Source organism: Taudactylus pleione, unplaced genomic scaffold (assembly GCF_031769625.1).
Source record: "Taudactylus pleione unplaced genomic scaffold, aTauple2 ptg000021l, whole genome shotgun sequence".
Classification (NCBI taxonomy): Eukaryota; Metazoa; Chordata; class Amphibia; order Anura; family Myobatrachidae; genus Taudactylus; species Taudactylus pleione.
In genome coordinates, this window is record NW_028284423.1 from 16,610,001 (window position 1) to 16,620,000 (window position 10,000).

The 10,000-nt window shown below is 31.3% G+C and overlaps 7 non-coding genes across 7 annotated transcripts; all 7 read left to right on the forward strand.

Annotated features, from left to right (window-relative positions):
• The first annotated feature begins 490 nt into the window (after nt 1-490).
• On the forward strand, nt 491-562 carry TRNAC-GCA (transfer RNA cysteine (anticodon GCA)). The gene has a single exon. It is a non-coding gene; the product is annotated as a tRNA-Cys (tRNA).
• A 1,690-nt stretch (nt 563-2,252) lies between these two features.
• TRNAC-GCA (transfer RNA cysteine (anticodon GCA)) lies at nt 2,253-2,324 on the forward strand. The gene has a single exon. It is a non-coding gene; the product is annotated as a tRNA-Cys (tRNA).
• A 1,313-nt stretch (nt 2,325-3,637) lies between these two features.
• On the forward strand, nt 3,638-3,709 carry TRNAC-GCA (transfer RNA cysteine (anticodon GCA)). The gene has a single exon. It is a non-coding gene; the product is annotated as a tRNA-Cys (tRNA).
• Nucleotides 3,710-5,036: 1,327 nt separating this feature from the next.
• On the forward strand, nt 5,037-5,108 carry TRNAC-GCA (transfer RNA cysteine (anticodon GCA)). The gene has a single exon. It is a non-coding gene; the product is annotated as a tRNA-Cys (tRNA).
• Nucleotides 5,109-6,421: 1,313 nt separating this feature from the next.
• Nucleotides 6,422-6,493, forward strand: TRNAC-GCA (transfer RNA cysteine (anticodon GCA)). Its single transcript has one exon. It is a non-coding gene; the product is annotated as a tRNA-Cys (tRNA).
• A 1,325-nt stretch (nt 6,494-7,818) lies between these two features.
• TRNAC-GCA (transfer RNA cysteine (anticodon GCA)) lies at nt 7,819-7,890 on the forward strand. Its single transcript has one exon. It is a non-coding gene; the product is annotated as a tRNA-Cys (tRNA).
• Nucleotides 7,891-9,217: 1,327 nt separating this feature from the next.
• On the forward strand, nt 9,218-9,288 carry TRNAC-GCA (transfer RNA cysteine (anticodon GCA)). The gene has a single exon. It is a non-coding gene; the product is annotated as a tRNA-Cys (tRNA).
• Nucleotides 9,289-10,000: the final 712 nt, after the last annotated feature.

The following is a 10,000-nucleotide window of genomic DNA, read 5'->3' on the forward strand; positions in this document are numbered from 1 at the left end:
ATTGCAGTATTCTGGAACTGTTGTTGTAATTGGGGGTTGATCTCAGACTGATTTTGCAACTAGGCCATTCGAATTTATGCATCAAACATTAATTTTGAACATCTGAGCCCACAAGCCCAAAAATCAAAATGTCCTATTTTATTAGCAATAATATACTGTTGTCAGCTACTTTTTTAAGTAATTTATATAGGTTTGTTACTAAGAATTTGTATTTTCTTAGTTCTGTTTGGTCTCCCAAAATATAAAGTCACAATATGTCCTGATGTCACTATAACTGACCAAATTGGAGCTTTAGATGATCAAAGTTCCCTTTTGAGCATGCTCACAGCTTACACCTATGTTAACTCTGCAATCAAGCCCAGATTAATAACTCCAAAGCATCACCATAAATATACATATTAATTTTTTATCCTATAAGACAACATATATAGTACAAACACCTATACTTTCAGACTGCAATGTGAATGTTTTTAAAATCTTGTATGCAATTGGGGGTATAGCTCAGTGGTAGAGCATTCAACTGCAGATCGAGAGGTCCCTGGTTCAAATCTGGGTGCCCCCTTTACCAAAATTTTAAAGTGTAAAGGTACTGATTCAATTTGCAGTTTATAGCTAGTTTGAAACTCAAGTACAGGAAAAGCTAACACAAGTAAGAGCAAGAAAACAAAAAAAGTGAAAATTTAACATTATATACTTCCTGATAACACAGTTGGAGTGGTAAATTTCATTTTTTTTATAGAAATTTTTACAGAAATCTATAATTTAGAGAAGGCAAATATAAAGGACCTACCTAGTTTCTCTTATAAAAGTACTTTCTTTCAAAAAATGGTTAAAAATGAAGAAGTAGGAGAAGCCTTATTGCAATATCAGTCTGAGTTCAATCCCTAATCCCACCAACAGTTCCAGAACCTTAATTTAATTTCTGTCCTTTCTATAGTAATATATTTAGAATAGTATAATATAACTGAACATGAAACATGTGTACTTTAATACTCACCCTCATTGATAATTAAATAAGGAAAAACATCACTTAAATAGTGCTACTTTAACATTATAAACTTCCTGATAGCACAGTTAGAGTGGCAGATTTCATTTTTTTGATAGAGATTTTTACAGAAATCTATAATTTATAGAAGGCAAATATAAAGGACCTACCTAGTTTCTCTTAAAAAAGTACTTTCTTTCCCAAATGGTTAAACTGAAGAAGTAGGAGAAGCCTTATTACAATAACAGTCTGAGTTCAATCCCTAATCCCACCAACAGTTCCAGAACCTCAATTTAATTTCTGTCCTTTCTATAGTAATATATTTAGAATAGTATAATATAACTGAACATGAAACATGTGTACTTTAATACTCACCCTCATTGATAATTAAATAAGGAAAAACATCACTTAAATAGTGATACTTTAACATTATAAACTTCCTGATAGCACAGTTAGAGTGGCAGATTTCATTTTTTTTATAGAGATTTTTACAGAAATCTATAATTTATAGAAGGCAAATATAAAGGCCCTACCTAGTTTCTCTTAAAAAAGTACTTTCTTTCCCAAATGGTTAAACTGAAGAAGTAGGAGAAGCCTTATTACAATAACAGTCTGAGTTCAATCCCTAATCCCACCAACAGTTCCAGAACCTCAATTTAATTTCTGTCCTTTCTATAGTAATATATTTAGAATAGAATAATATAACTGAACATGAAACATGTGTACTTTAATACTCACCCTCTTTGATAATTAAATAAGGAATTATTAAGCAATTACATTGCAGTATTCTGGAACTGTTGTTGTAATTGGGGGTTGATCTCAGACTGATTTTGCAACTAGGCCATTCAAATTTTTGCATCAAACCTCAATTTTGAACATCTGAGCCCACAAGCCCAAAAATCAAAATGTCCTATTTTATTAGCAATAATATACTGTTGTCAGCTACTTTTTGAAATAATTTATATAGGTTTGTTACTAAGAATTTGTATTTTCTTAGTTCTGTTTGGTCTCCCAAAATATAAAGTCACAATATGTCATGATGTCACTATAACTGACCAAATTGGAGCTTTAGATGATCAAAGTTCCCTTTTGAGCATGCTCACAGCTTACACCTATGTGAACTCTGCAATCAAGCCCAGATTAATAACTCCAAAGCATCACCATAAATATACATATTAATTATTTATCCTATAAGACAACATATATAGTACAAACACCTATACTTTCAGACTGCAATGTGAATGTTTTTAAAATCTTGTACGCAATTGGGGGTATAACTCAGTGGTAGAGCATTCGACTGCAGATCGAGAGGTCCCTGGTTCAAATCCGGGTGCCCCCTTTACCAAAATTTTAAAGTGTAAATTTGCAGTTTATAGCTAGTTTGAAACTCAAGTACAGGAAAAGCTAACACAAGTAATAGCAAGAAAACAAAAAAAGTTAAACTTTAACATTATATACTTCCTGATAACACAGTTAGAGTGGTAAATTTCATTTTTTTTATAGAAATTTTTACAGAAATCTATAATTTAGAGAAGGCAAATATAAAGGACCTACCTAGTTTCTCTTTTAAAAGTACTTTCTTTCAAAAAATAGTTAAAAATGAAGAAGTAGGAGAAGCCTTATTGCAATATCAGTCTGAGTTCAATCCCTAATCCCACCAACAGTTCCAGAACCTTGATTTAATTTCTGTCCTTTCTATAGTAATATATTTAGAATAGTATAATATAACTGAACATGAAACATGTGTACTTTAATACTCACCCTCATTGATAATTAAATAAGGAAAAACATCACTTAAATAGTGATACTTTAACATTATAAATTCGTGATAGCACAGTCAGAGTGGCAGATTTCATTTTTTTGATAGAGATTTTTACAGAAATCTATAATTTATAGAAGGCAAATATAAAGGACCTACCTAGTTTCTCTTAAAAAAGTACTTTCTTTCCCAAATGGTTAAACTGAAGAAGTAGTAGAAGCCTTATTACAATAACAGTCTGAGTTCAATCCATAATCCCACCAACAGTTCCAGAACCTCAATTTAATTTCTGTCCTTTCTATAGTAATATATTTAGAATAGAATAATATAACTGAACATGAAACATGTGTACTTTAATACTCACCCTCTTTGATAATTAAATAAGGAATTATTAAGCAATTACATTGCAGTATTCTGGAACTGTTGTTGTAATTGGGGGTTGATCTCAGACTGATTTTTCAACTAGGCCATTCGAATTTATGCATCAAACATTAATTTTGAACATCTGAGCCCACAAGCCCAAAAATCAAAATGTACTATTTTATTAGCAATAATATACTGTTGTCAGCTACTTTTTTAAGCAATTTATATAGGTTTGTTACTAAGAATTTGTATTTTCTTAGTTCTGTTTGGTCTCCCAAAATATAAAGTCACAATATGTCCTGATGTCACTATAACTGACCAAATTGGAGCTTTAGATGATCAAAGTTCCCTTTTGAGCATGCTCACAGCTTACACCTATGTGAACTCTGCAATCAAGCCCAGATTAATAACTCCAAAGCATCACCATAAATATACATATTAATTTTTTATCCTATAAGACAACATATATAGTACAAACACCTATACTTTCAGACTGCAATGTGAATGTTTTTAAAATCTTGTATGCAATTGGGGGTATAGCTCAGTGGTAGAGCATTCGACTGCAGATCGAGAGGTCCCTGGTTCAAATCTGGGTGCCCACTTTACCAAAATTTTAAAGTGTAAAGGTTCTGATTCAATTTGCAGTTTATAGCTAGTTTGAAACTCAAGTACAGGAAAAGCTAACACAAGTAAGAGCAAGAAAACAAAAAAAGTGAAAATTTAACATTATATACTTCCTGATAACACAGTTGGAGTGGTAAATTTCATTTTTTTTATAGAAATTTTTACAGAAATCTATAATTTAGAGAAGGCAAATATAAAGGACCTACCTAGTTTCTCTTATAAAAGTACTTTCTTTCAAAAAATGGTTAAAAATGAAGAAGTAGGAGAAGCCTTATTGCAATATCAGTCTGAGTTCAATCCCTAATCCCACCAACAGTTCCAGAACCTTGATTTAATTTCTGTCCTTTCTATAGTAATATATTTAGAATAGTATAATATAACTGAACATGAAACATGTGTACTTTAATGCTCACCCTCATTGATAATTAAATAAGGAAAAACATCACTTAAATAGTGATACTTTAACATTATAAACTTCCTGATAGCACAGTTAGCGTGGCAGATTTCATTTTTTTGATAGAGATTTTTACAGAAATCTATAATTTATAGAAGGCAAATATAAAGGACCTACCTAGTTTCTCTTAAAAAAGTACTTTCTTTCCCAAATGGTTAAACTGAAGAAGTAGGAGAAGCCTTATTACAATAACAGTCTGAGTTCAATCCCTAATCCCACCAACAGTTCCAGAACCTCAATTTAATTTCTGTCCTTTCTATAGTAATATATTTAGAATAGAATAATATAACTGAACATGAAACATGTGTACTTTAATACTCACCCTCTTTGATAATTAAATAAGGAATTATTAAGCAATTACATTGCAGTATTCTGGAACTGTTGTTGTAATTGGGGGTTGATCTCAGACTGATTTTGCAACTAGGCCATTCAAATTTTTGCATCAAACCTCAATTTTGAACATCTGAGCCCACAAGCCCAAAAATCAAAATGTCCTATTTTATTAGCAATAATATACTGTTGTCAGCTACTTTTTGAAATAATTTATATAGGTTTGTTACTAAGAATTTGTATTTTCTTAGTTCTGTTTGGTCTCCCAAAATATAAAGTCACAATATGTCATGATGTCACTATAACTGACCAAATTGGAGCTTTAGATGATCAAAGTTCCCTTTTGAGCATGCTCACAGCTTACACCTATGTGAACTCTGCAATCAAGCCCAGATTAATAACTCCAAAGCATCACCATAAATATACATATTAATTATTTATCCTATAAGACAACATATATAGTACAAACACCTATACTTTCAGACTGCAATGTGAATGTTTTTAAAATCTTGTACGCAATTGGGGGTATAACTCAGTGGTAGAGCATTCGACTGCAGATCGAGAGGTCCCTGGTTCAAATCCGGGTGCCCCCTTTACCAAAATTTTAAAGTGTAAATTTGCAGTTTATAGCTAGTTTGAAACTCAAGTACAGGAAAAGCTAACACAAGTAATAGCAAGAAAACAAAAAAAGTTAAACTTTAACATTATATACTTCCTGATAACACAGTTAGAGTGGTAAATTTCATTTTTTTTATAGAAATTTTTACAGAAATCTATAATTTAGAGAAGGCAAATATAAAGGACCTACCTAGTTTCTCTTTTAAAAGTACTTTCTTTCAAAAAATAGTTAAAAATGAAGAAGTAGGAGAAGCCTTATTGCAATATCAGTCTGAGTTCAATCCCTAATCCCACCAACAGTTCCAGAACCTTGATTTAATTTCTGTCCTTTCTATAGTAATATATTTAGAATAGTATAATATAACTGAACATGAAACATGTGTACTTTAATACTCACCCTCATTGATAATTAAATAAGGAAAAACATCACTTAAATAGTGATACTTTAACATTATAAATTCGTGATAGCACAGTCAGAGTGGCAGATTTCATTTTTTTGATAGAGATTTTTACAGAAATCTATAATTTATAGAAGGCAAATATAAAGGACCTACCTAGTTTCTCTTAAAAAAGTACTTTCTTTCCCAAATGGTTAAACTGAAGAAGTAGTAGAAGCCTTATTACAATAACAGTCTGAGTTCAATCCATAATCCCACCAACAGTTCCAGAACCTCAATTTAATTTCTGTCCTTTCTATAGTAATATATTTAGAATAGAATAATATAACTGAACATGAAACATGTGTACTTTAATACTCACCCTCTTTGATAATTAAATAAGGAATTATTAAGCAATTACATTGCAGTATTCTGGAACTGTTGTTGTAATTGGGGGTTGATCTCAGACTGATTTTTCAACTAGGCCATTCGAATTTATGCATCAAACATTAATTTTGAACATCTGAGCCCACAAGCCCAAAAATCAAAATGTACTATTTTATTAGCAATAATATACTGTTGTCAGCTACTTTTTTAAGCAATTTATATAGGTTTGTTACTAAGAATTTGTATTTTCTTAGTTCTGTTTGGTCTCCCAAAATATAAAGTCACAATATGTCCTGATGTCACTATAACTGACCAAATTGGAGCTTTAGATGATCAAAGTTCCCTTTTGAGCATGCTCACAGCTTACACCTATGTGAACTCTGCAATCAAGCCCAGATTAATAACTCCAAAGCATCACCATAAATATACATATTAATTTTTTATCCTATAAGACAACATATATAGTACAAACACCTATACTTTCAGACTGCAATGTGAATGTTTTTAAAATCTTGTATGCAATTGGGGGTATAGCTCAGTGGTAGAGCATTCGACTGCAGATCGAGAGGTCCCTGGTTCAAATCTGGGTGCCCACTTTACCAAAATTTTAAAGTGTAAAGGTTCTGATTCAATTTGCAGTTTATAGCTAGTTTGAAACTCAAGTACAGGAAAAGCTAACACAAGTAAGAGCAAGAAAACAAAAAAAGTGAAAATTTAACATTATATACTTCCTGATAACACAGTTGGAGTGGTAAATTTCATTTTTTTTATAGAAATTTTTACAGAAATCTATAATTTAGAGAAGGCAAATATAAAGGACCTACCTAGTTTCTCTTATAAAAGTACTTTCTTTCAAAAAATGGTTAAAAATGAAGAAGTAGGAGAAGCCTTATTGCAATATCAGTCTGAGTTCAATCCCTAATCCCACCAACAGTTCCAGAACCTTGATTTAATTTCTGTCCTTTCTATAGTAATATATTTAGAATAGTATAATATAACTGAACATGAAACATGTGTACTTTAATGCTCACCCTCATTGATAATTAAATAAGGAAAAACATCACTTAAATAGTGATACTTTAACATTATAAACTTCCTGATAGCACAGTTAGCGTGGCAGATTTCATTTTTTTGATAGAGATTTTTACAGAAATCTATAATTTATAGAAGGCAAATATAAAGGACCTACCTAGTTTCTCTTAAAAAAGTACTTTCTTTCCCAAATGGTTAAACTGAAGAAGTAGGAGAAGCCTTATTACAATAACAGTCTGAGTTCAATCCCTAATCCCACCAACAGTTCCAGAACCTCAATTTAATTTCTGTCCTTTCTATAGTAATATATTTAGAATAGTATAATATAACTGAACATGAAACATGTGTACTTTAATACTCACCCTCTTTGATAATTAAATAAGGAATTATTAAGCAATTACATTGCAGTATTCTGGAACTGTTGTTGTAATTGGGGGTTAATCTCAGACTGATTTTGCAACTAGGCCATTCGAATTTATGCATCAAACATTAATTTTGAACATCTGAGCCCACAAGCCCAAAAATCAAAATGTCCTATTTTATTAGCAATAATATACTGTTGTCAGCTACTTTTTGAAATAATTTATATAGGTTTGTTACTAAGAATTTGTATTTTCTTAGTTCTGTTTGGTCTCCCAAAATATAGTCACAATATGTCATGATGTCACTATAACTGACCAAATTGGAGCTTTAGATGATCAAAGTTCCCTTTTGAGCATGCTCACAGCTTACACCTATGTGAACTCTGCAATCAAGCCCAGATTAATAACTCCAAAGCATCACCATAAATATACATATTAATTTTTTATCCTATAAGACAACATATATAGTACAAACACCTATACTTTCAGACTGCAATGTGAATGTTTTTAAAATCTTGTATGCAATTGGGGGTATAGCTCAGTGGTAGAGCATTCGACTGCAGATCGAGAGGTCCCTGGTTCAAATCTGGGTGCCCCCTTTACCAAAATTTTAAAGTGTAAAGGTACTGATTCAATTTGCAGTTTATAGCTAGTTTGAAACTCAAGTACAGGAAAAGCTAACACAAGTAAGAGCAAGAAAACAAAAAAAGTGAAAATTTAACATTATATACTTCCTGATAACACAGTTAGAGTGGTAAATTTGATTTTTTTTATAGAAATTTTTACAGAAATGTATAATTTAGAGAAGGCAAATATAAAGGACCTACCTAGTTTCCCTTATAAAAGTACTTTCTTTCAAAAAATGGTTAAAAATGAAGAAGTAGGAGAAGCCTTATTGCAATATCAGTCTGAGTTCAATCCCTAATCCCACCAACAGTTCCAGAACCTTGATTTAATTTCTGTCCTTTCTATAGTAATATATTTAGAATAGTATAATATAACTGAACATGAAACATGTGTACTTTAATACTCACCCTCATTGATAATTAAATAAGGAAAAACATCACTTAAATAGTGATACTTTAACATTCTAAACTTTGTGATAGCACAGTCAGAGTGGCAGATTTCATTTTTTTGATAGAGATTTTTACAGAAATCTATAATTTATAGAAGGCAAATATAAAGGACCTACCTAGTTTCTCTTAAAAAATTACTTTCTTTCCCAAATGGTTAAACTGAAGAAGTAGGAGAAGCCTTATTACAATAACAGTATGAGTTCAATCCCTAATCCCACCAACAGTTCCAGAACCTCAATTTAATTTCTGTCCTTTCTATAGTAATATATTTAGAATAGAATAATATAACTGAACATGAAACATGTGTACTTTAATACTCACCCTCTTTGATAATTAAATAAGGAATTATTAAGCAATTACATTGCAGTATTCTGGAACTGTTGTTGTAATTGGGGGTTGATCTCAGACTGATTTTTCAACTAGGCCATTCGAATTTATGCATCAAACATTAATTTTGAACATCTGAGCCCACAAGCCCAAAAATCAAAATGTCCTATTTTATTAGCAATAATATACTGTTGTCAGCTACTTTTTTAAGTAATTTATATAGGTTTGTTACTAAGAATTTGTATTTTCTTAGTTCTGTTTGGTCTCCCAAAATATAAAGTCACAATATGTCTTGATGTCACTATAACTGACCAAATTGGAGCTTTAGATGATCAAAGTTCCCTTTTGAGCATGCTCACAGCTTACACCTATGTGAACTCTGCAATCAAGCCCAGATTAAAAACTCCAAAGCATCACCATAAATATACATATTAATTTTTTATCCTATAAGACAACATATATAGTACAAACACCTATACTTTCAGACTGCAATGTGAATGTTTTTAAAATCTTGTACGCAATTGGGGGTATAGCTCAGAGGTAGAGCATTCGACTGCAGATCGAGAGGTCCCTGGTTAAATCCAGGTGCCCCCTTTACCAAAATTTTAAAGTGTAAAGGTACTGATTCAATTTGCAGTTTATAGCTAGTTTGAAACTTAAGTACAGGAAAAGCTAACACAAGTAAGAGCAAGAAAACAAAAAAAGTGAAACTTTAACATTATATACTTCCTGATAACACAGTTGGAGTGGTAAATTTCATTTTTTTTATAGAAATTTTTACAGAAATCTATAATTTAGAGAAGGCAAATATAAAGGACCTACCTAGTTTCTCTTATAAAAGTACTTTCTTTCAAAAAATGGTTAAAAATGAAGAAGTAGGAGAAGCCTTATTGCAATATCAGTCTGAGTTCAATCCCTAATCCCACCAACAGTTCCAGAACCTTGATTTAATTTCTGTCCTTTCTATAGTAATATATTTAGAATAGTATAATATAACTGAACATGAAACATGTGTACTTTAATACTCACCCTCATTGATAATTAAATATGGAAAAACATCACTTAAATAGTGATACTTTAACATTATAAACTTCCTGATAGCACAGTTAGAGTGGCAGATTTCATTTTTTTGATAGAGATTTTTACAGAAATCTATAATTTATAGAAGGCAAATATAAAGGACCTACCTAGTTTCTCTTAAAAAAGTACTTTCTTTCCCAAATGGTTAAACTGAAGAAGTAGGAGAAGCCTTATTACAATAACAGTCTGAGTTCAATCCCTAATCCCACCAACAGTTCCAGAACCT